The sequence below is a fragment of the Aedes aegypti genome, chromosome 2, assembly GCF_002204515.2.
Source record: "Aedes aegypti strain LVP_AGWG chromosome 2, AaegL5.0 Primary Assembly, whole genome shotgun sequence".
Classification (NCBI taxonomy): Eukaryota; Metazoa; Arthropoda; class Insecta; order Diptera; family Culicidae; genus Aedes; species Aedes aegypti.
Genome location: NC_035108.1, coordinates 166000651 through 166027796, shown reverse-complemented (window position 1 = coordinate 166027796; position 27146 = coordinate 166000651). Strand labels below are relative to the sequence as shown.

The 27146-nt window shown below is 37.3% G+C and overlaps 1 protein-coding gene across 1 annotated transcript in view; it reads right to left on the bottom strand.

Moving 5' to 3' along the window:
- The window catches only part of LOC5572280 (protein rhomboid), a 313031-nt gene that overhangs the window by 159214 nt on the left and 126671 nt on the right, over positions 1-27146 (bottom strand). The gene's annotated exons all lie outside the window — the stretch shown is intronic.

Below are 27146 nucleotides of genomic sequence, written 5' to 3'. Positions count from 1 at the left end.
TATGAACGTCGAAAAACTAATCTATGAGTAATCAAAGTATTCCACGAGCTTGCCACATTTTTTCATGATTGTGATATTACTTCTCTTTAAAAATGATATAGAACCGGAAATTACTTATTTTGTTTATCATTGAGTAGCTTTCCGGGAAATGGGTTATTCCGGGAAATGGGTTTCCGGGAAATGGGTCATTCCGGGAAATGTCTTTCTGGGAAATGGGGTATCCGGGAAATGATTTCCGGGAAACGTCTTTCCGGGAAATGGTATAGAACCTTTTTCTAGAATTATATAATGTTCTATGCTGCTACACATTAATTCACATCTTATCTAAGTGACGATAATGAGTGTTTGATTGAAAATGAAGATTTCATCGTTTAAATAGTCAAATTAATGATGATTGTCTTGTCCTTAAATCCGGACACTTGGAACAAGCCTTGTCATGAAATCCGGACACTTGTAAATCAAAATCCGGACAGCAGAATTACATCATGAAATATTTGTGTAAATAGATAATAGGCTTACCTTAATTCAATTAAACTCCACATTGTTACGCTTTGGACGCACTCATTTACTCTACGTTGCTCACAAAATGTTAAATGTATGTAAATTAGTGTTTTCCTTTCCTCAATCGAAGTCATAGATATCCGGTTAGACGCTTGTGTCTTTAAGCTGCAGCAATACGTAAATCGCACATTTAATTTAAAATTAAAATGAAGTGAACACATAACATAACACTTGCATTGAAGTGGCTTAAAGTTTTATCTTCATATTACTTTAAAAATGTTCTTTAACAAATGCAAATTGAGGAACATTTCATCTCGTCCGGATTTCGAGCCACTGGTCTTCAATCCCGGACAGTCTATTCCAACACTTATAACGTAGTATTTTCACCATATTTATCCATTTTTGTGTAACTGTATTGTTAATGTATAGTCCCGTTTGCACTTACACTAAAAACTCCATTCAAATAATTGAAATTAATCACAAAATTATCAATCCGAACTTGATGGAGCTTCCATCGACGCTTAACCGAGAAGAACTTGCACTGCGAAGAAAAAGTGTCTGACTCGAACAACTCTTCTGTTTTTATTTTTATCAATTGTTTGGCAATGATTACTAGATCACAAGTTTCATGAAAATGATAAACAATGTTAAAGGTAAAAGTGAAGCACAAAATTTTACATATGAACATATAACTTTTCGTTCATTTAATCAATATTATCAGAGTGTCCGGATATTAGTACCGTCCGGATTTTGGTTCATCACGGTATCAGGTTACATTTTTTTACATTCAGTTGTAGTAGGCTTTTCTGACACCACGTGTGGAAGATTTGTACTTCGTGTTTAAAAGTATGTATGTCCTGTGCAGTTTTTATTTCCAAATAAAGTTTCATATCGTCATTTTAGCGAAAAGCATATTCACAAACTGGGACCAATTTTGTAATCTAAGTCAGAAATTTCCATATACAGGGTGTCCGCAAATTATCCGAACAGCAAAATTTGGGAAAGATGATCTCGCATTTAAAACAATAAAAAATCAATGTCCATGTACCTTTTATAATACATCTACATGCTAACACAAAATACAACTTTAAATAATTTCGAATTGAGTGCTTGTTACTGAGAAACATAAATTTAAATTTTTCGGGGACGATTTTCCTGAGGGCCGCCAGTCATACTGAAGAAGTGTTATCCCTAAAATCTAAAAGAGACGAATTCAAATGTCCTATTATCATTTGAAATAACCTACAGTTTAGTGGCTTCAAGTTTGACTGGAAATAGAAAATTATACGGTTCAAATTCAATGAGTTCTATGGACATTTCTCTTCCGTCATAAAGCTCGAAAAACAACTCTGTTTAAGACACCTCAACACATTTGGCTTGGTTTGACAAATATTTGAATTCATAAACGCATCAAACTTACACTTTAAGGATTTAATAAGCTAATGGTTGAAACCATGCAAGAATATTGAATTTATCATGCTTGATTGTATAGAGACAGGTTTTCAAAGTTTGTACGGATAATTTGCGGACACCCTGTAACGTTAAACGCCTAGAGGTATGCAATGCTCTACAAATGTTCGTTAATCATTCAATTTTGTTCGAATCATACTCCATTATCAAAGTTACCCCAAAACAGAAAACCAACTTTCGATTATTTAAAAAAATATATATCCATTCAAAATGAATCTTTTGCCAATATATCGACTGTAATCGATAGCTAGGATGCCAGTACTTGTTTTAGAAATATACATTGTAAATCTTTGAAACAGCATGCAAAAATATTCAAGTTTTCTTCGAAAAAACTATCAAAGTTACCCCGTTTTACGGTAGTAAAAAATTAAGTTATTTTGAGGCTTGTCCAAATGTTGCCAGTAATTAACATGATTTTGAGATTCATTGGTTTCCATGAACCGGATGTCACCATTTTTTGTAGGACGTCATTTTTTTAGGCTGCCATATTGTATTCCAAAATGTTCAATTGAAAGCAATTTTCAACCTGGACAAACTTGTAGAAAAAAACATTCTTCTAAATGATCAAAATCTTGTTTTCTAGGCCGCCATCTTAGATTGCTACGATTCTACCCCAATACCCCGAATTCCATTTTCCCGAATGTCATTACCCCGAAAGTTCAATTACCCCGAATTCCATCACCCCGAATGCAATTCTTGACATGATGACATTGATGACATTTCCCCAAGATATTGGACTTCGGGGTAATGTCATTCGGGGTTATAGGTCGTTCGGGGTTTTGGAATTAGGGATAATGGTATTCGGCTTAATGGCATTGGAGGTAATGGAATTCGGGGTAATGGGGTAGAATCGATTTGATAATGCTCAATAGGAAGTGTGAACAAACTTGTTGAAGAAATCGTCCTTCCGAATGATCAGACCGCCACCTAGGATTCCAAAATGTTCAATTAAAAGCAATTTTCAACTTAGACAATTGTTTCGAAAAATATATTCTTCTAAATGTTTTTATGTTTATGTTTATGTTTTCATTTTTTTTTCTTAAGTCAATTGCAATAAATAAGCAACTTCACTATGGCATAAAAAATTTGCAAACAGGCTCCGCCTCTTGCGCTTTTTGCGTTGCTATTCAGTGCAATTGTAAGATATATTATCAACGAATTTCAGCTCTGATTAGTTTCAAGAGATATGATTTTCCTTGAGTTGAAACAAACTGTGTTGTTTGGGATGTTTGGAATTATAAATGATTCTCATATGGTGTTTTGGGTAAATAAAACATAATAATACTAGGTGTGTCATTTCTGAGCTTTCTCGATTCATATTTGCAGGTAATGCTTCTTTTGCATATAAGTATTGCTGTTTGCGTTTGACGTACAAATCCAGTCTAACTAAACTTCAAATGCGGTAACACCAAGTAACCAAAGGATACTTAGCAACCATGATGCATATCACCGCCAACCTAGCAAAGAAAATAAAATTTTGACTTCGCCTTCCTTGTTGAAAATCTTACCGCATTTGGTGTTCTCGCATTTGATATTTGCATTTCAAATGCACACAGCAATATAAAAATAATTTCAAGATAACTATATCAACGGCGATACCCTAACCTCAAATCTACCTGTTCTAAGTTAACCGCACTACAGTTTACATAAAGTTCGTATAAGTTGCTTATAGAGAAAAATATTCACCTTCAAGTAAGAAAGAAGTTCAATTCAAACTTGTTCTGAACTTCCTAGTTCTTTAAAAGTTCATGAGTTCCTCATTCGATACTCAAGTTTGGTTAATATCCGTAGCGTTCTCTTAATCACTTAAACTAGGTTTGTACCAAAAGTGAATTGTAGAGTACAATCCCAACTATTAACTACTTGGGTGAAGTGCACCACACTGTCACAATAAACTATTTTTGCACATTCTTACTGCATCACTTTTAAGAGATATGGGTCATTCGAGGAAATGGCATTCGGAGAAAACAGTCTTCCGAGAACTCGCGTCGTCACGCATCATTTTCGCGGAGAAATATCATTCGGGGAAACGACATTCGAGGAAAAGTAGCACAATCGTTTAGAAAACGTAAAAGTTATTGATCAAAAAGATATTATTCTGCTGTTGGCAACATATAGATTCATTTGCATAACTATGTAACCCTAGCACCCCATTTTGAATTGTTGGCAAAAGAACACAGTTTCCATGATTATCTCAGAAATCTATCATGTAGAGTGTACATTTCCCGACATTTTGCTCGCCCGGGATTCGGGACAAAAATCTGAGATTGTCCCGGGAAATCCCGGGATTTTGAAATTTTCAATAAAACTGGTATTTTGAGGGTCAGAGGGAAGTACAAATTCAACAATATTTTTTTAACGAAATTAAAAGATAATGTAGCTTTACAAGATAGTATGTTAATTATGACAAATCACATTCCATATTTGACTTTCTTATTCTGATGAAGTAAATTAACAAAAATTTACTAATTAAAAATTGATAAAAAATTAAGTAATAATATTAAAGCAATTTGCTTCATGTTAAAAGTTATCAAAACTTTAGAACAAAAGAAACGATTAAAGATCATTGAAGGTCATTCTGAAAAATAATTATTGAAAATAATTGACTTTCAAATATAAACCACACAAAATGCTCCTGAGCATCAGAGTGCTGATTTACTCTCATCTGTCGTGCTCGCGAGTAAACGAAGTTGAAGTGATTCGTGGACGTGTTCGAAGCTGTTAAGAGTCAATTGCGCTTTTGAGAAAAGCTATTTCCCCTCCGAGTTGTCTGATTTTTAAGGGGTTTGACAGCAAACTGGTAGTTTACTGTCGATTTGATGGATATACAGTTTATTTGTCTGTCAAAACCACAAAACCATTACTCGCGAGAAAATGTTCGCGAACTTATTGCAATATCTTTTGGTATGTTCTTTCAAACAGGCGGGTGCAAATTTATTCACACCAGCCTGTTCGCGAACATTTTCACCACTGGCTGAAAAGAAAAGCTTCAAAACTTTGCAACTATATATATAGAAATATGTGTAATTAGGTAATTGATCTTTTCATAAAAATAATTACCCGTTTTTCCCTTTATCATGATACTTTTTTTTAAATTTTTCATACAAGGATTGATGTGAGGAAAAATATCATTGTTTTTCATTGCAATTTAGTAGTTTTCCTCAAATTCTACGCATCTTTCGGGAATCCCGGGATTCCCGGGATGTCAAAACTAATATCCCGGGAAACGGGAAATCCCGAAACTGGTCTAATCCCTGGATTTTTTGTCGGGATGGACACTCTACTATCATGGGATCGCCATTATTGTAACCAGCGCTGTAGGAATATAGATATGGTAATTAGAGTAGTGTGTGGTTTATGTGTCGTTTATGAAATTTCTAAACATACTATAAGTGACGACATTAATCCATATTCCTGTTGCATATGATTTAAATATACATACATCTTTCTTTTTCATCATCGCAAAAAATAAACTTTGAATTGCTCGCCATTATGGATGTCGACAAACTTTTATCTTTTACCAATATCTTTTCACCACGGGACAAAAATGCAAAACTGGTTTTAAATTAGAGTCTTATTGTTCTTCCTTATTCATGGATCGCGTCACCAACCAAAGGTGGCTCCCAGATCTTTTTCCTCCCTCACTAATCAACACTCTTCTCGTAGTGATTGTGGAGATGCAGAGGTATTCTCAGTCTCTAAGTCTCAGTCTCAGCGGAAAATCCCATCCTTTATTCATTTGGATCAAAGTGCAATTCTTACCAGTTCTGATCAGTCACGAATGAGCATGAGCATGTTTGACCGCCCGCAGTTGCTACTCCGTTATTGCAAGAACAGCTGTACTTACACAGGGAACTAACAGACACTACTTTGGATCAGTAGCACCCTCAATGTGTAAGTACTGGTGCTCTCATTATTATAATAAACAATACTGGCGCCGGCTGCGTCCGAATGCAGCTCAATTTGAGAATGGGAGGGAAATGTTGACGTGTTACTTGCTTTACAGAAGCCTAGGAGTCCTCTGTACTTCCACAAGAAAACAATGGGAGTTTGGATATGGGAAAGGATTCGTTTTGGTAAACGATAAATATATAATTTGAAATGAATACGTGAGCATATACACGAATGACCGACACTGATAGTGCGGTTACTACGCAAACCGGATACGATACTGATTTCGTTGCTCGCTCGACAGGAGCATACAACAGGTTCAATGGATCAAACTCTACTGACGCGTTTGTTTTCTGTTTTTCACCGGCGCATTTCGTTTTTCTTCCGCGCAACGCGAACCGGACACAATGGATCCTGATTCCGTCCGGCTCGCCCACAAGGAACATGCAACAGAATCAACGGATCCAACACTACTGACGCGTTTGTTTTTTTTTTTCACCGGCACACTTCGTTTTTTCTTCCGCGCAGCGCAAACTGGACACAATGGATCCGAATTCCGTCGCTCGCCCACCAGGAGCATGCAACAGATTCAACGGATCCATCACTACTCCAGTTCTGATCAGTCACGAATGATGCAAAATCTTTTTAAAATCTGCTAGAATCTTGTTATGCGACGGCATTAGTTTACAATAATTACTCAAACTTGCAGCAAATCCGTCCACTCTATTTGAAATCATATACTCCTTAGGGTTTACTCTCCTCTAATGAGAAAATCTTAAAGTTTTCCTACAATATGCCCTATTATGTACGAAAAACTCTAAAAAATCAACATGATTGGATGATAACTTCATGTATTAGATTGAATATCATTAAACTTCCCCCTATGACTAAACCTACGCGTGAATATGTAAAAGTTAACACTAAAAATTTCGCTTTTGAAAACTATTTGAGATATTGCCCGACTTTTTTTTTTATTTGCCACTGTGCATCGTCGTCCACCGTCATTCCACACAGAGAGAGCATAGGTAGAATGTGTAAGGTTGCATGCGGTATTTCTGTTTTTTTTCTGTCTTTTAGAAGACTGCAGTTTTCTGTAAATGCGGTGATTAAAACGGAGAATTTGGAGCAAATGCTTTAGAACCATACTTCCAGCACGGGGTGCCTTCAGAGATCATCATGAGGAGGAGCATCGATCGCCAAGCTTTGCATGTTTAACGCGCTTGTACTTTCGTTATTTTTAATGAATAGTAACGTTTTATGGACGGATAATTTTAGCCAATTTATGCTTTTTGTTTTCTCATTTCGGGCGGACTGTTGGGTCACTTTACCGAAGAGCTGTCTCTGTTCTTCTCGAAAGAAGTGATTGGTACAACAGATTTCTTGCCTGTCGGTACTGCGCTTAGCCAAATTCTATGTTTTTTTTGTGTTTTGTCAGGAATGTTGACCAGTGCTCTGCGGCATTTGATTAGTAGGGAAAAACATTCTGATTTGATCTTTGGCCTAAAGTTGGTTGAAATTTCCTCGTTTTCGGAACTTTCTGCTTTAGTTTTTCACGCAACATAAAAAAAAAAACGCTAAATGGTTAGCAAGAAGATCATTTGGTATGTCTTTCCTTATCATTCGTTATGGCAATAGAATACGAAAATGAATGTATTTGTTCATAATCTTACACTTGTGTTTGTGCGATTTACGTTTACAGTGTATTACTTCTTGTTGGGTTTTCCCAAGAAACAGTTCGTGTTTTGTCATAACCGAGTTGAATAAAATAACTCTCCTTAAAACTATGATAGGAAGCCGTATTGCTACTTGGGTTAAACACTTCAGATGGGCAAATATATTTATCTACGAAGAAATTGCTTAACCGTTTAACAGTTCTGGTGCAAATACGGATCTGATAACTACAGAAAATTTGCATGTAGGTTTGGCGATTTAATACAGATTTCAGGTTTTATGTGACCTTCAATTGAACGTACGATAATTATTGTTTCAAATTAGCACGGTTATTACACAAAGTTTATTGTGATCAAGAAACTGTTTGCCCCTGCCACGTGTGAGTACCTAACAACGAAGCTCTCTTTATGTACCCTATAGGAGACTTCCTCCTTTGGATCGTTTAAGCGGACCACCTATAACATTCAGACCCGCGGCCATCAACTACATTGTATGGAGCCAGAACGAGTACGGAACACCGAATCTCCTCGCTCGCTGTTTGAAATCAATCAATCGAAAAAGTAAATAACTCCATTAAACCGGTATCAGGAAATGCGTGGGAAAATTTTCCTGCTGCCACCGTTCTCTTCTGCTCTCAGCTGGCCTTTTGTGGAACATTCATAAAAATCAACCACACCGAAAAAAAAAACACCTAGTGCCCACAAAACAAAAAAATGAAGAGTGCTCTGAGGAATTCGTTCAATGAAATCAAATGGTGCCGGTTCAATTAAATGTTATTACATACTTTGGCTCGCATTATACATTTCATACACCTGATCGAAGAGCGTGAGAGCTGGCAGCGGGATTCAGACAGATCGTCAGTCAGTGCAGCGGGCGGACAATCGAGGGTATATCGAAAGGAAGCTCTCTCGCAGATTGATTGGACCCATACAACACTGGAACCTCAATTTACGAATTTATACCGAGGGTGAATAATAAGATGAATCAGTTTGTAAAATGTGTTTTACTTTTTGGAGTCTGCTTGTAGGAAGTTCATTTTCTTTATTTCAAGAAAATAGATTTTTCAGTAGAATGAGGTGGGTCGAAAGTTCGACTTTTGTGGAATTATCAATATTAAAAATATTTTTAACGATCAACGCTCCGTCATCGTAATCATCGTCATTATCGAGACTTGAAAAGCAGTTTTTCTGTTCAAAACTAAGAATTATTCGCTTAAAACGTGTTCACTGTGTTTCGGTTGGAGAACAGAATAGAGTGAACACATTTTCCTGTAAATTTTCTTGGTTTTGAACGAAAAAACTGCTTTTGAAAATTCCGAAATTGATGACGGATCCTGCCCCCTTAAAATTAAAAATATTGTGTGGATTTTAAGCAGTTTGCAATTTTTTCCGCGAGATTATATATAGTTCGAACTTTTGCCTCACTGATTCGAACTTTTGTCCCACTTTGGGCCAAAAATGGGCCCCAAACATTTATACAAAAACTAATACACCTCAAAGTATCTTTACGATAGGCCTAGCTATGACCTTACAATGAAAAATAGTACGATTATATTTTTATTCTGTTCAATGGGAATTCTACAGAAAATTAAAATTTTCACATCTAACACTAACAAATAGCCACAACTTTTTCAAATCTAAATCGATTTTTATGATATTTGGAGTGAAAGTCCCTTACTTGAATAGCATTCGCACCACCATAACATTTGTTTCAAATTGAGATATAAACCTCAAAAAGAAACTCTTGTTCCACTCGAATTTTTGCCCCACTTTACTCAATGCCAAGCATATTCTTCATTTATATAACTCTCAATCAATATATGCGCAAATCAAGCTCTTCCAAAAAATTGGAAAAAAGTTTTGGATTCTTCAACAGTAAATGAAGGTTTATTCATCATTTTTAAGTACAAGTATGTAGCGTAATTTCGAATTCTAGAGGATTGATATGTTTTGCAAAATAGTTAAAATTCTCGTTTGGGATCTTTGAGTATGCAACAGCTGTCCTAGTCCTAGTTAATCCAAAAACTTCCTGGAATAAAAACTTTCATTATACTGGTTTTACAAGAAATCTTTTCATGGTTTTTCTATATGACGCATACCCTTAACTATTTGTATGAGTAAACGGAGCATTGTACACTAGTACATATTGTGGCATCCATTACTGTTGTTATTGGTCCTCCAAGGACTCCATGGAATATTTGCCTAGGGACGCAGTAGTACATAGTTGGCTCTTAATAATGCCCAGTGAACCACGTATCGTATAAGAATGTGTATCCAAAATCACATATTCGTACGTCAAAAATCAGAATCGCACAACATGCCAGATTAGGCGTTATCAACGTCAACACAAGTTGTATGTAAATCCCCAATACAATTCATATAAGGTACCGTGGGGTAAGTGGATACAGAAAAATCAATAGTTAACTTCATTGTTATGTATAGCTAACGTGAATAGTTTAACTCAAACTTTTTTCTGTGGATAACAAATAAGGGACTATTATACTTCAAATCGTCATTTATTTCGATTTTTCTGATTGTTATGTATTGAGAATGAGAGACTTAAAAATTTGCGCCAAATGATCCACTTGCCGCACCATGGTGGGGTAAGTGGATCACCATTAAAAAAAAACTGTTCTCGAAACAAATGTAGTATGATTATGTTTATTAAGAATGATATTACCCTCGCACTTGTTATTAGTGCTAGTAATGTTACATTTTATTACTTTAAAATCAAAAAGTATCTTTATTTAATCAAAATATAATAAAAAGTATGTAAATATATTAGTTCATACTAATAAGAACAAAAAAAAACATTGTAACTAGAAAAATTTGGAGAAAATTCAGCCATTTATACGCATAAGTTATACAGAAGTATTGTAGGATTATTCCTAACGATATTTTCGAAAAGCACTCTTGGTTTAAAAATATTAGTTACATTTACTTTTGAATAACAAACTGAAATCCTTCTGTTTCATTTATGAATATATGTGTCTCATCTGTCTAGAACAATTTATATGGTCAAATCATGTACGAGACTATGCTTTCGATTGGAAAATTAGTATATTTTGCTCTTTTACAACTCAGCTTAGATAAACCACGAAAAGTTTCGTGTGAATTTTTATATTTTTATATTTTTTTATACCAGAAAGGCTAAAAAAACTTTTAGGTGGATTAATTCAAATTTTCTATGGTCAATTTAACAAATTCAAGCTGGGAATGGAACAAAATAAAGGAAAACAACATTTGCGGGTATTAAAGCTTATTAAAATTCTCCTAAGCAGTCTGCCAATAAATGATAATTATTCTTGATCCACTTACCCCACCCCACTAAAAAGTAGGGGTAAGTGTACCATGTCCAATATATTTGTATTTATTCATAAAAATGACATATTTTTCATTGTGATTCATTCAATTAGAACTGAAATGCTCATCATGTGTCGAAAAAAATAATAGAATTTGATTTTAGACAGAGATACAATGGATTTTTGATTGATGGAAAACAATTTTCAAATTAATTACTTTTTGCAGCTAACAAGTTTGCTTGTGTTAGTGTACGTGTAGTACCAGTTTTGCAATAGTATCAGTGTGGGCGTAAGAATATAACCTAAAACGAAGCAACGGTGCGAAAACATTCAACATATCCAAGTATTTAGGCTTTATATTGACAAATGATCCACTTACCCCACTGATACACTTCCCCCACTGTACCTTACTACAATCTGCGCTGAAAACAAAACATGTCGTAAATAGTGCAACATAGAATCGCGTTAATTTGTATATACTAATATATTATAAATCAATCCAGAAATCATCATATGAAATCGCAATAACTAAGCAAAAATTGATACTCAAACTTGGTATTAGCTGACGATGATCCTCAAAAGAATACATTGCAAGGGTCGCTATAATATAAACACGCATTAATATTGGCAAACGATCACTCGCATCTTATGTAACCCTTGGTGGTACAGTGGCAAGGTGACCGATTTCTAATACAAAGGTCCCGGGTTCGAGGTTAGCTGGAGACTTTTTTTTCATCTATATTTCGTGGCATCGTATATCTGATCGCAGAAAATCTGAAAAAGTCGTTCCAAATACGCATATAGCCTCCACTTTGGTAGGTATATAGCCTTTTCATGCATTATATACGATTAAATTGATTCATATAGAATGATGTATAACAAAAGTAATACCGAGCAAAAAGTTGACTGGGTGCCATAGACTCTCAACCCTTAAGAATCGAAGAACAAAAGAGGAGGAACAAAAGGTCGAGTATAATTTTTCTAAGATGGAAAAAAATTCCACCATTTTCGACCTTTTGCCCTTTCGACCTTTTGTCCCTAAACCACCATAACCAGTGCACTATGGTCCAGAAAGCAGTTTAACGTGGAAAAATGCATTTAAAGGTTTAAAATGAAACATTAGACTAAACTCGCCTTTTACGAAGCTGTTTATATTAGTAAGACCCTTCATTTAGTATTCTTCATTTTATATGGTATAGAAACACAGAGAGCCAGAATATCAGTTTGCTCTAAATTGTATAGTCCACAACTTTTATGAAGCATATATACCATAATTCCTATAAATTAGAAAGTTATCCATATCCATTCAATGAAAATGTGGACCACCCTTATTTTGAATAACACCAAACAAAGGACCTAACTAATACAAAAAACTTTGTGGAAGGTGGTTTTCGTCTAATGTTTTATTTTAAAACTATTAAAGCATCTTTCTACGTAAAACTACTTGCTGGACCACTGTGCAGTAGTCTATTAGAGGCTTCTTTCATAATAACACAAATAACACAAACCATTTCCCGCATGATTTTTTCGCGAAGGATTTTCCCGAATGTACTGTTTCACCGAAAGCTTTTCATTTGTTTTTAATTTGTTTACCGGCATATCGGTTCATTTTGCTCAAAGCAAGAGAGAGCATGGAGAAAAAACAATGAATACTAGATGGATAGGTATCGTAAGGTAACGGCGAGAGAAGTTGGATTAGATGTTGAAGAGGGCATACCATATGAAACAGTATTACTTAAAATGTCCTTCCTTGTGGCTAACGTCCCCTATCGGAACGGATTGGCGTGTTGTTCGAATAACACTACCAAGACAGCCGACTTTTTTTTTATTAACGGTGTAATAGACTATATTCAGCAAGTTTGATAATTGCTTCAAACGAATGATTCTATAAGAATGATTTGAATCGAAAAATGACGGATGCGCTACTTGGATTGGAAATCGATGACGATCCTACAAAAACCATCAGGGTTTGCGAAGATCCGCAAAGGTCCATAAAAGTCTGTCAAGGGTCGCTAATGGAAATCGGCGAAGGTCTACGAAGGTCCCTGAAAATCCGTGAAAGTCTACATAGATCCACGAATATCATTGAAAATCCTTGGAAGAGCACGATTTTGAAATAAAGTCGATGAAGGTAGGCTGTGGTCAACGAAAAACTGCTCAAGTCTTCAAAGGTCAGCGAGGATCTACGAATGTACTCATGATCTATGAATATCAGCAAGGGATGTCAAGGATCAAGATCTTCGAAGATCCTCCAAGGTTCACGATGGTTTGAGAATGTCCGCAAAAATCTGTGGAGGTACCTAGAAATCCAGAAATAAACTTTTTTCCTTTCAATTTCTATTTAGATTTAGATTGTTTCGTTTCTTATGACATATATTCCAGGGAACTGTTGAATAAAATCGACGCCTGTTGAACTCTACAGTTTTAAAATCTGTTAAACGTGAGTCTACTCAACGTATGTATCTCGAAGAATATATAAAAAAAATCATTTATTACGCTAGTAGATCTCAAGACTTATTTATCCGGATTTTTGTGTAAGACTTAGAACTTCGGTTGTTCACACTTCATTTTTTTTTCGGATTCCTGTTAATGTCAACAGCTGAACATTTTGGTAAAATAAATTAAATTCGGTGAAATAAAATTTACCGAAATCTGTAAAATTAAGACGGAGTTACGGTGTATTATTTTACCGAGCTATTCAGCTGTTGAGATTACGGTGAAATACAAGGATTCCGGTAAAATAATCTTAGTGTGTATCATTTGAAATACGCAGTTAAATTCAACAAACCATTTGGAGCAAGTAAGGAAGTTAAAATTCTCCAATAGATATTGCTCCTGGATTTGAAGATTAATTTTTCGCGAATTTCAAAATCGATCTAAATTGCCTGTTTTTCTATTGTATTCTATCTATATTTCATGAAGTTAACTTTATTTCAAGAAATCATTGGATAGTTAAACTCGACAATTCAGCTTACTTACATTAGTCTACTGGACGTGTTATACCAATCCAACAATCAGTTATCATGCTATTTATTTACCAAGATTCACAAGTAATTTCTTTAAACATTTCTGAGCATGTATCAAATTCAAAATTCTTCAAGATGTTATAAATTATGCTCGTAGACCTTTAAAAATCTGAATTTCAGAAATTTCTTGGATGACCCAAATTATGCACATTTTTTTCAACGAGCACTGTACATAAGGACTGTTCATTTTATAAAGTGAACACCTTGTACATGCAATATCTTTTGAATTTATATATGAAATTGGAATCGGTTTTCTGTACATTGATCGACTTATTTTGGGAACACTGCTGTAATAAATTCGGATTTATTTTCCATGTATTGTTTTCATAATGTGTTATTCTGAGATTACCAATCAGAATATTTAGAGAAAAACGTTTACAATTTACAGTAGATCGATAAATATGCGTACGACATTTAAAAAGCATGATATATTTTAATAAAACGACCATAAACAGATTCATACCTAAAAATGCGATTATGACTCGTGGTATAGCTCTTTTTATACAAATATAGTTTCTTTAGTAATATACACCAATTTTGAACACGATTTTTACTTTACTTTTTTGCTGAGAGAAAAAAGATAGTGTTTTAGCTAATTTCGCCATAAAGGATCAATCACTAGAATGACCTAGTGTCAGAGAAGGGTGGAATATTATTGATATTTTTAAATCGCCACCTTTAGTAGAATGATAAAGGATACCAACATACAATTTGTTCATAAAAATGAGGATTTTTCGTATGCGAAAAATACTGCTTAACTTTGACGTACAGTTTTTCTTAGGAGTTTTTGGAAAAACTATTTAGTTCTTTAACCAAAACCATTTTGAAAGATAATATTTTTTCATAGCATTGTTGCACAGAAAACCGATTGCTTTTTTATCAATAAATAAAACACTTCTAGCAAAGCGATCTTGAAAAAAAAAATATATGAAATGAAAAGTACTTATAAGTGGATAAAGATTTTTTACATATTTGTTACATTTGGAGGGCATTCGCTCGATGTGTTTTTTTAAGTTAAATTTGTATTTAGCATGAGCGTAACTTCATCTGGCCAATTCATTGGAATCGTTCTCATTGTGACAACATGAGGAGAAATCTTCTATTTTTGCAAATATCCAATTTTTTGCAATCTACTACAGATCACACGCAGGCTTCGCCTTTTGGTGGAGAGGCCTGTGTCATCCGCAAACAAAGATTTTTGACATCTCTGAGGTATCTCAGGTAATACGTAAAAAGCGAGGCTTCATAAAGCGAGGTTTTAGTGTATGCGGTCGAACGGAGTGCGGTCAACGCTTCTCTCCCACCGCAGCTGCCAAATCGAATAGCTGGTGATGAGTGGCTTCTATATCCGTCCAGAAAACCGACGACACAAAGTGGTCAACCCGCATCATAAAGGCATTCCCCGAAAGACGGCGACGACGCGTTGAAAGATCATGTCGATGTGTTCGAATCAATTGGATTTCGTCAATTAAATTGCATGAATTCAATTAATACCCGTGATTGATTGAGTGAACTCGATGCTCTTCCTTTATTTGGTCATTACTCGGCAATCGCTGCGGTATTCGAACATTATACCGGTCAGGGTGCACGTTGAACTCGATTTTTGGGATTTTTGCTTTGATTATGTTGACCGATACGGAACACTGGGGCATCGCGTCGGAAACGTATTTGCCCATGCTTCAAGGGAGGGAGATGTCGATCGGCATCACCCTAGATTGCATGAAAAGACAAAACTCAGTGAATCATGTTGCATCAGGCAGTTTGTAGTGTTACCGAACACATTTTTGGAAGTCCCTTTCAATTATTCGAATGCTTTAAATCAGTGATTCTCAATGTGATTGAAGATAAAAGAAATTTTAGAAGATTAGTCGGTGTTACCCCGTTGTAGATGTCTTCGATTTAGGTTCTCGAAGAAGGAATTTACGTTCAAAGGTTTCTTTACAAGATCAATATTTGTAGTGCTAGTATTTATTGTTTTCTGAGTCCCCTTTAAGAATAAGAAATGTATAAAAGTATTTTCAAAGAATTCAAACTTTTTTCAATTCAAATGAGTCACTTCGATAGTGCTTGGAAGTTCAAAACTAGCGTGTTTCGTCAACGTATGATTAACGAACCTCTGTCAGAAAGGGACTTATTTTAGTCGGTCGCCCCTCAATGCGAAATCAGCACCCAATTATCGGCCCATTTGAATGACATGTATGCACCGTCACGGTTGGAATTTCCGACGGCTTCATTTGGCTACCATCATTTTCAACATCATCACTACCATCATGCATTGCAAGTTGCAGCGTATTGTCGCTTTACAGAAGATAGACTGGGAACCAAAATCAGTTGTCATTCACAATTGGCGTAGTGCAGCGTTCAACTGCCAAAATTAATCGTTATAAATGACCTTCAATTGATAGACGGTATCCCTTTTTAAAAACATGATCTCCCAATCGAACGATTTCCGACACGAGTCTAATTCTTCAGAAATGTGGGTAATTTATATCAATAGCGAAATAATTGCAGTAACGCGCAATGACATTGACGATGCATTAATCAACAGAATGTGTAATTCAAATTTGAATTTCACTGGAAAAGGGAACTTCTGAAACAACCGTCTTCAGAAGTCAGAAACCCCAAACGCGCCTTATTCAACGACTGCCGTAGTGCAAAAGTGCATTGAAATTCTAAGCCCTCCAAAAACGACCCGCCAAAAAGTACCGTTAGATTCGCCGTCTGCATTGTTTTAAAATTTTGGCATTCTTCTGAATATTTTGACTCGACGTTGCACTTGGCTCAACGTGCTACCAAAAAGGCCCTTCTGGGTCCGGCAAGGTGGACAGACGGTCGGTTGTTTTAGTATTGTTGCTTTCTGCGACATATGGTGCAGGAATAAAGGGAATGCGAACGGTGCATCGAAATGCCTGCGAGCCCGTTGGCACATTCTGACGATTCTTCGGAATATCTGTTTTATTAAAGTGTAATTATATTATTTAAGTCTGTTTATTTTATTTCGAGCAAAAACTGCCAACACAATCTGTGAAAAAAACTATAATTGTATGGTTCCTTGTAAAACTTGATCATGTTCTACATTACTCTAATAGTTTTCATTGCAACAAGGTTTCGCTTGAGGAAAGTAAATAAATTCCTTCGCTGCGTACTGCGATCAGAGAAATATGTCTTTCTTTACCATTTCTGGAAAGAAATTTACCACGAAACGACATTTACGACTTTTCTTGTCAGCAGCAAATCAATCCTTCACTTGTGCATATTTCGCAAATTCTGAATTTTCTTCTAATAAACGTTATTTACAGGACGATTTTATTTGATGTTCTCTCTTAAACAATACGTAAAAGTATTACTATATTTGGATGGTACCAAACTTAGTAGAATACTCACCCCAAATTGTAAATTCTACAATTACTACGTATCGTATTTTTTAAAGTGTGTATTTACCTGCAAAGAGAAGAAAATAAAAATTAAATATTAGAAACCAATATATTGCTGAATTAAATAAAAAACAATCATAATTGTGGGTTGCTCTAAAAATCTGATCGATGGACACATGGTTGTGAAGATATTGTATTTTTTGGACCACAATGATTCATATAAAACTTTTTCGTTCAAATTGGTTCGATGTTTTCCAAAAAAATGCACAAATTTTTTTTCTGTTTATTTTTTGAATAAAAATCTAATATCTGAATTTTTGTAAGCAGATTGATTAATGGCTAATTTTTAAAAGATCTTTTGTTCCGAAAAACAATTTTCAGTTTTGCTGTACCGTAAAACGAGGTAACATCAATCAGCCGGGTAACATTGATCGGAATGTTACTCCTCGTAAAAAGTTCGAACAATATTTTTTCTTTGCAATAGTTTTAATGCATGGAAAGTGCTTCTATTTTTTATATTCACCAGCTTGTAAAATTAAAGCTTGTGAGAAAATTAAGTTTAGCTTTTTTAGCTTTTCGAAACAAATTTTTTTTTGACTTTATTTGTGTGAATTTTAACTCATCAGGCTAGTTCATCACTCTTTTCGAAACAAAGATTTAGATGATTATGAATGACACTATCGGAGATTAATGCTTCACATAAGTTCTGCAATGGCACGGTAAATGGCTGGGCATGGCGTACCATTGGTATTTCGCGTACCTGCAGGAATAAAATAGACCCCTTTGTCCTTAGCCTCTTGCCCAGCAATTCCTATCCCTACCTCCTCGTGGTACTGGCCGGGGTACGAGTAACCTTGGGGAAGATCGGGTAACCAATCCCCGGTGCGAACTTTGGTCGTATGCTGACAGGGAAGGAGGGGTTAGCTTTAACTTTTGCAAACCTGGAGCTTCTGTACTCCATGTTAGGAGCGGCTCACAACAGCGTCTGTTCCCCATGTCAGGGGCGGCTGATCATCGTCCGAGTGCTAGAGAAAGACTCTAAGCTAAACTGCGCACTATGGTCCTCCGATCATTTAGGGGGAATGGTCCTCCGGAAATCTAGGGGGTTGGTGCCAGGCCCTGCAAGCCACCCATAAAGACACATCAGCACAGCCCGAGCAGAAGAAAATTACTACTGAATACCAAATTGAGGTATTCCATACCAGATAATTTCCAATACTACATACCTGAATGAGGTATGAATTAGCCCTGCATAAGAGGTAAAATACCTCAAATAATATCTCAAGCATATTCTACGAACACCAAACTGATAACTAGATCAGGTATTGTAATACCTCAATAATACTTGATGGATTTTCATATAAAAATGAAATATTTCAATTGTAGTTCAATACCTCCAGCAGACCTTAATAGCTGTTTAATACCTCAATGAAGTATTTTAAATTGTTTTAAAGATTTTTTTCAATACCATTATAATACCAAATTGAGGTATTGACAACTGAACAATACCTAATTTTGGTATGATACCAAAAAATGGTATGCATAAGTTATTGGGGAGTTATTTGTTCCTTCTCGGGAGGAACGTCAACTAGAGAATACGGACCGGAACAATCGGCAAAGACCACAGCGACTGAAATGGACTAGCGATTGGAAATTCGGTATGTGGAACTTCAAATCTCTCAACTTCATCGGAAGCACTCGCATACTCTCCGATGTACTGAAGATCCGCGTTTTCGACATTGTAGCGCTGCAGGAGGTGTGCTGGACAGGAGAAATGGTGCGAACGTTTAGAGGTAATCAGAAGGAGTTCAGACCGACGATTGGAAAGTTCAGCGCCCACCGGCTGACGAACGAGAATGGCCTACGGCTGATAGATTTTGCCGCCTCCAAGAATATGGCCATTCGTAGCACCTATTTTCAGCACAGCCTCCCGTATCGGTACACCTGGGATCACCCCAGCAGACAGAATCGCAAATCGACCACGTTTTGATCGATGGAAGGCACTTCTCCGACATAACCGACGTCAGAACCTATAGTGGCGCTAACATTGACTCCGACCACTACCTGGTGATGGTGAAACTGCATCAACGATGCACGGTACCGACGCCCGCCTCTGTACTATCTAGCGCGACTGAAACAACCGGATGTCTCAAATGCGTACGCACAGCATCTTGAGACAGTGTTGCCGAATGAGGGCGAGCTCGATAAGGCCCCTCTTGAGGACTGCTGGAGGACAGTCAAAGCAGCCAAAGCATTGTCGGATATGTAAAACGGAGCTCAAGAAACGATTTAGAGGAGAAGAATGAAGCGCGGGCTGCAATGCTGCAACATGGTACGCGACAAAACGTGGAACGATATAGAATGAAGCGGAAACAGGAAAACCGCCTATTCCGGGACAAAAAGCGCCGCCTGGAAGAAATTGAATGCCAAGAGATGGAGTTGCAGTACCGGTCTCAAGAAACGCGGAAGTTCTATCAGAAGCTCAACTCATCCCGCAAAGGCTTCGTGCCGCGAGCTGAAATGTGCCGGGATAAGGATGGGAGCATCTTGACGGACGGACGCGAGGTGATCGAAAGGTGGAAGCAGCACTACGATGAACACCTTAACGGCACAGAGAACACAGGCACAGAAGGTCAGGACAGCGAAGGCGATGGCTACGTCAGCACAGCGGACAGTGGAAACCAACCAGCTCCCACAATGGGAGAAGTTAAGGATGTTATTCAACAGCTCAAGAACAACAAGACCGCTGGCAAGGATGGAATCAGAGCCGAACTCATCAAGATGGGCCCGGACAGGTTGGCCGCTTGTCTGCACCGGCTGATACTTAGAATCTGGGAAGCGGAACAGCTACCGGAGGAGTGGAAGCAAGGCGCCCACAAAGTGCTATCCATGATTCTCTTTCGTCGTCTATCACCTATAGCAAACGAGTTCGTGGGAAGTTATCGAGCAGGTTTCATCGACGGCCGCTCGACAACGGACCAGATCTACTCCGTGCGGCAAATCCTCCAGAAATGCCGTGAGTACCAGGTCCCTACGCACCATTTGTTCATCGATTTCAAGGCGGTATACGACAGTATTGACCTGTAGAGCTATGGAAGATCATGGACGAGAACAGCTTTCCCGGGAAGCTCATAAGATTGATTAGAGCAACGATGGACGGTGTGCAAATTTACGTGAAGATTTCGGGCGAACACTCCAGCTCGTTCGAGTCTCGGCGGGGACTACGATAGGGCGACGTACTTTCGTGCCTGTTGTTCAATATTGCGCTTGAAGGTGTCATGCGGAGAGCCGGACTTAACATTCGAGGCACGATTTTCACGAGATCCGGGCAATTTGTTTGCTTCGCGGACGACATGGATGTTATTGGGAGAAAATTTGAAATGGTGACAGATTTGTTCACCCGCCTTAAACGAGAAGCAACAAGAGTCGGGCTAATGGTGAATGCGTCGAAAACAAAGTACATGCTGGTTGGCGGAACTGAGCGCAACAGGGCCCGCCTAGGAAGCAGTGTTACGATAGACGGGGATACCTTCGAGGTGGTGAACGAGTTCGTCTACCTCGGATCCTTGCTGACGGCTGACAACAACGTTAGTCGGGAAATACAAAGGCGCATCATCAGCGCTAGGACAGGACGTGACAGCTCATCAAGGACTGCCCCGTTGTTTTTCAATCGATAACCTTGACGATACAAAAGCCAGTGCTACCAGTATCCTTTTTAAGCAAATCAGTTGAACAAATTCAAGTATCAAGGCTCACAATTTGGTTGTTTCTTGCATGCTTCATTCATTTAGCGCAATAGTGAATGCTAGCTTCTTTTTTAAAGTAGGTTAGATTCAAAACCGGCGATATTTTTAGAGAAAATTGATACAATTTTTATTATACTGCACTCAATTAAGTATTTTTGATTTATTTTAGTAATGTAGGAGCACATGCGGTAAACCAAACATTGAATATAGATTGATTTGTAGCAAAAAGATTTCATGAAACATTTTCAAACTTTCAATAAAAACTCTAACTTATGAACTAGCAACACGGCCGGGCTAGCAACAAAGTGCCCTGTTGCAATCCAACTCAACGATGTGAAAGTAGGCCTTTGCCAAAACGACCAATCAGAAGTGGTCTTTTTTGACAGGCAAATGGTTTCAAATTTGCACTAGTACCTGACAAGTCCTGTCCTAGCATCAGCGGAAGTCGCGCCTACTATGGGCTCCAGAAGAAACTGCGGTCAAGAAAGATTCACCCACGCACCAAATGCACGATGTACATAATGCGCATAAGACCGGTAGTTCTTTATGGGCATGGGACATAGACTATTCTCGAGGAGGACTTGCAAGTTCTTGTGGTTTTTGAACGCCGAGTGCTAAGAACGATCTTTGGCGGAGTGCAGGAGAACGGTGTGTGGCGGCGGAACATGAATCACGAGCTCGCTAGGCTCTACGGCGAACCCAGTATCCAGAAGTTTGCGAAAGCCGGAAGGGTACACTGGGCAGAGCATGTTGCAAGACTACCGGACAACAATCCTTCAAAGATGGTGTTCGCGTCGGATCCGGTTGGCACAAGAAGGCGGGGAGCACAGCGAGCGAGGTGGCTTGATCAGGTGCAACAAGATCTGGAGAACGTGGGCCAAAATCGAAGTTGGAGAGACACAACGATGGACCGAGTAAGTTGGCGTAACATCGTTAACGAGGTTTTATCAAATTTAATGGTAAGCAATGAGAGACACAAAGTTGAGGGAGATCAAACACAATACGCGAAAGTGGCTGGACATCGGCAATGCGGCCGATCAACGCGTACTAACGAGGCTATGAATCGGACACACACGGCTCACTCATACGTTTTTATTGAAGAAGGAGCCCCACCCACCTGCGAGTTATGTGAAACCGTAATTGATGTACGACACCTTATTCTGCACTTCAGAAAGTATGAGCAGGAAAGACGAAGATACGCCATCGACTCGCTTAGCTTGAGAGAAGTATTAGATAATAGCAACGAAAGAAATGAAAAGCTGTTGAAATATTTAGAGTAAAGTGGGGCAAAAGTTCGAGTGGGGTAAGAGTTTCTTTTTAAGATTTCTAGCTCAATTCAAAACAAATCTTACAAATGTCATGGTGGTTCGAATGCTATTCAAGTAAGAGACTTTCAATCCAAATATCATAAAAAACGATTGAGATTTGGAAAAGTTATGGCTATTTGTAGTTTTTCGACGTGAATATTGTAATTTTGCAAACTTTCGTTGCATGGAACCAATTGAAGATAGAATCTTTTTCAATATTTTATGTAAGGGCGTTTCTAGGCCTATCATAAGGTTGCTTTGAGGTGTATTAGTTTTTTGCATAAATGCTTGAAAACAATTTTTGGCCCATAGTGGGGCAAAAGTTCGACCCATGTATAAAATCACGGAAAAATTTGCAAATTTCCTAAAATCCACATATTATCTTCAAATTTAGTTAAATTTGTCTGATCGTGTGAAAACTGCCACCAAAATTTTACATTTCCACTTAGTTTTGCGAAAAACTGCTATTTTTGAGAATATTACAATTAATTCGGTTTTGGGCAATTTTTTGATGAAAATTTAGTGTGTATTTTTCGTCAAACTTATGTTTACGGCTGGTGTAAAGTATGTCTGTGATAAAAGGATCGATATTTTGTGTTTTAGCCAGCGAACTTTTGCCCCATACTAGATTCGAACTCTTGCCCCACCGGTGGGGCAAAAGTTCGAATAAGACAATCCATTTTGAAACTGTTATAACTAAAAATGGGTAAATATTTTGACACAAGTTTGTTCAGCAAAATTATAGCCAATATGTTGAAGGTTAACTGTATGGTATTTGTTTTGTTTTAACTGCTATTGTTTTCCTGGAAACTTTGATTATACCACTAAGGTCGAACTTTTGCCCCACCTTACTCTACGCGATACAAGATTGTATGCAAAACAGTGATCGCAATGAATTGTAAAAAGTGAAAGGGTAAAGTTAATTTTTTCTTCCTGCCACTGGTGTAAAGTGTCACTAATAAAACAAATCACTTGCCAAGGTGAAACCAGATTCTGTAATCTTTCCCATTAACAAAAACTACTCCCAGTTCCGACTGTTAGTTCCTAGTGTTTATTCTAGAATCTAGACAATCACGGAGTAGCAGCTACGAATTGCAGGTTATTAATGCTTTACTCATATATAGTTATGTGCTACAAAATGGGGAGCGGACAACCTGGAAGAAGCGTCCAATATAGCTTTGGTCATCACAAGTGCCTTCCTTATGTTTCAACGGGTCAACCGATAACAAAGACGGCAGGCTAAGGGTTGCGTACTAGGCTAGTAGTGTAACATGACTTCTCACTTCTGTTCTTCTGACAGCATTTTAATATCATTGGGACTATACAAAGTCTGTTGATGTAATGATGCGTATTGGTGCGTCTTGAGCGTCTGTACACAAAGGAAGTGTGGGTCAAACAACATCTGTTCTGGCATTCAACGGCTGAATATGAAATGCTCTTTCTAAGGTATACCCAAGATGGAGGCCCCATCTCGAGGATAGGGAACCTTATAGGCTAGCAACCTACTGATCCTGATACCTTACAAACCGTTCAAGAAACCGACAGAAAAGGATTACGAACTGATTTAACGGCTATGACCTTTAGCACAAAACAACGGACAAGATTTGGGTAAACTGACATAGCTTGCCAATGAGGCATGCCGAAGCTTGAGATCCTAAGACTAAGCGAAGTTCGTTGGTCAAACTTTGGTGAACGCATATTGTCATCGGCTTACGAGGTGAACACGCACTCCATCAACGAGGAGTTGGTTTTCTACTCAGCGCAAAGGCACATGTTAGGCCATTGGACCGAATGCTGTTAGGCCGAAAGGGTCGTTCGTACGAATGAGTCATTAGGCCGAAATAACATTTGATCATTAGCTACTTTTTCAAATGGCTAACACATTCATCAGTGTTCTTTCCCTCTTTCAATCAAAGCCTAACGGGATAGAACCATATTAAAAAATTTTCGACTCATTCGGAATTATTATAATCAGTTCAAAATTGTCTAATCGCAAACTACGAACTTATATTTGATCAGCATCAACCATACATTTATTTTCAAGAGTTTTCGTCGAAAATATAGATAATATTATGCAAATTGTGTGTTTATGTGTAACCATATCAGGTTATGAGTCTAAATGGCTTGTTAGGCTACATACAACTAAGTTGATTTTCTTCTTGTAAGAAAATGAAAAATATAGGTTTTGTTTTTCACAAAACACGTGCCTCTTAGCTGCTCTTCACGGTGTGATCGTTAAGCAATTTTCGGCAGTCTGCGGTGGGCCCTTTTGCGCATACCCGAAGCAAAGGTCCTTTTTATATGCCCAATGCCAACAACGCTGTTTGGCTGGCTCGCTCCAGGCACATTAAAATTTCACTTTTACTTTATCGCAGTGCACCGCGCGTAGGAACAAGAAACGTCTTTCCTCGAGCCCGTCATGATCGATCTGATCCATACCTTTACCCCTCCGATCAGCATGTCCCCAACCCAACCCAGGCCGTAGTGATGAGTTTTCTTTGAGTCCGACTTTGGGAGAGACTTGCACGCGGACTCCAAATACGAACGACGACAAAGACTATGACGACGAAACTTTTCGCGCCGTATCTTATGATCTTGTTCTCGCATCGAAGATCGCGCACCCTTTTTTCGACCATAGTTGTACAGTGAATGCAGTTGTTGAAAAATGTGACAAAATATGATAAAATTTGAAATATCAACGCATTTTTTAAATAAAAATTAAATTATGAATTTGTTTGCTATTTGAGCGGGAAAATAGCTCATTCTTTCGTGATATTGAATGAAAACAGATGTCATTAACAATTATAGGACCCTATTGCCCTTCTTCGCCTTCTTGTCCCATGTTCTATGTGAAACTTACATTAAAGGTAACGAATTCGATTATCTTTCTAAAATTCCTATGCTTAGACCACTATTCATCGCAATACAAATTGTAAAGCGAATCGAGGGTTAGAGGAACTTATCGCAAATAATGCAGTTAGTTACGAATTTACCACTGCGGGACCGCTCCTACACACATCTTGGTTTCTTAGAGGGGTAATAGGTACATTGCACGATGAGTACTGGTCAGCGGTGCGCAACTGCAGTCAGATGTTAGACTTGTTTGCACGCAGATATTTTGGAAGAGATAGGATATTTAATTCAGTTATGCTGATTGCGTCAAAGTAAAAAAACGTTTTCGGTATGTTTTTTTTTTCGGAGTTTGCACAAAGTGTGCAAACATCATTTCATGAGGGCTGGCTACGTCAACGAACTTGAACCGTTTTACATTGTAAAAATGGTCCACATGGCGTTCATTTCACGAACAACTGTTTAAGAACAACATCGTACATAGCTTGAATTCATATAAAAAGAACTTGATGTACTGATACCGTCTTGTGCAAACGTTTCAATTTTCATTTTAAATTTAAAATATTTTTTTTGTAACGCAGCAGAAGAAAAATATTTTTTTGCTCAGAGAGCAAATTATGTGTCCTCATTGATTTTGAATTGCCGAATCTTTTGCCACTCTTGAAAATGTTCCAGAATGTCGCAATTTGGTACTAGGTCGTCAAAATTTCATAAAATACTGCTTATGTTGATGTATAAATTATATATAAACTGAATCTATGACAAAAGGTTGAAAGACAAAAAATCGAAAGAGAAGAAGTTTTAAAGACAAAAGGTCAAAGTGCAAAAGGTTGAAGATCAAAAGAAAAGAGATAAAAGGTCGGAAATCTTTTTTCAAACAGGGAAGAATTTCCCACATAGAATAACATTTTCGACCTCTTGTCCTTTTGACGTTTTGTTTTTTTTTATCTTTTGTACTTTTGACGTTTTGTTTACGGCGTTTTGTTCATAAACCCATACGGTTCATAGCTACTATTAATGATTTATTTCTTAACAATTCAATCTATCGAGCATGCCATAATAGGACTTAATACAAAATTAGTCTTTTTTTCCATATAATCAGACACAACTTGCGTTGGACGATTTCGAGTCGATATTCCGAAAATCGATGTTTTCATTCTGATTAATTGTTTTTTGGTTTTAAAAATTGGGTGAATCGATTTTCTTCATTCGATTTTTGTATTTGATTTTTATTGCTGGAATCGATGAATATTTGTTTATAAGCTCATGAAGAAAAACCAAATTTCGAACTGGTCTTTAATTAATGAATCTGTTCTACTGAATTTCAAAACTAATTTAATTTAAAGATGTTGAAATTTAATGCGAATACTTTGGTTTCATATCAAACTTCATAAATAGTAATAAGAATTCGATTCGAATCAATTCAAAAACATAGATTCAAAGGATTCGATTGAATCAGATAATCAATTCTGCACAGTTCAAATGTGAATCGATTCAGTAACACCGATGCTATAGACAAATTTGCCCAACGCTAGACACAACACTTTTCCAAATAATCCCAAAACAACCTCTTAGTAACGAAAATGTTACAAACTATGATGGCTCGTATTATTATGCATGTAAAAACTGATTTCACATCAGCATACAAGCCGAAAAAATTACACGCAAGTGTGTGTGTGTGTGTGTGTGTGTCATCCAACTAATACCCACTGTCCGGCAGTGATATTATGGATAATAATGATAATGCAAACACACTTTAAGTTTAAAAGATGTTGTCTTTAGAACCGGTGCGTATTTAGTTTATTTTGCAAGCATTAAATTCAGACCAATCTCACCGAAAACCATCTAAGGCGGCGTTGCCATCACCATGGAAACCTTTGGCTGTGAGGTTGGCCTTTATTCCCCTTTCTCGTCGCGAATCCGTTCATCTCCACACCATGCCACTTTTTTCACAGTTTCGTATTGCACGATATTTTTCATTTGATCCCACGATTGCGCACATTCTTCAA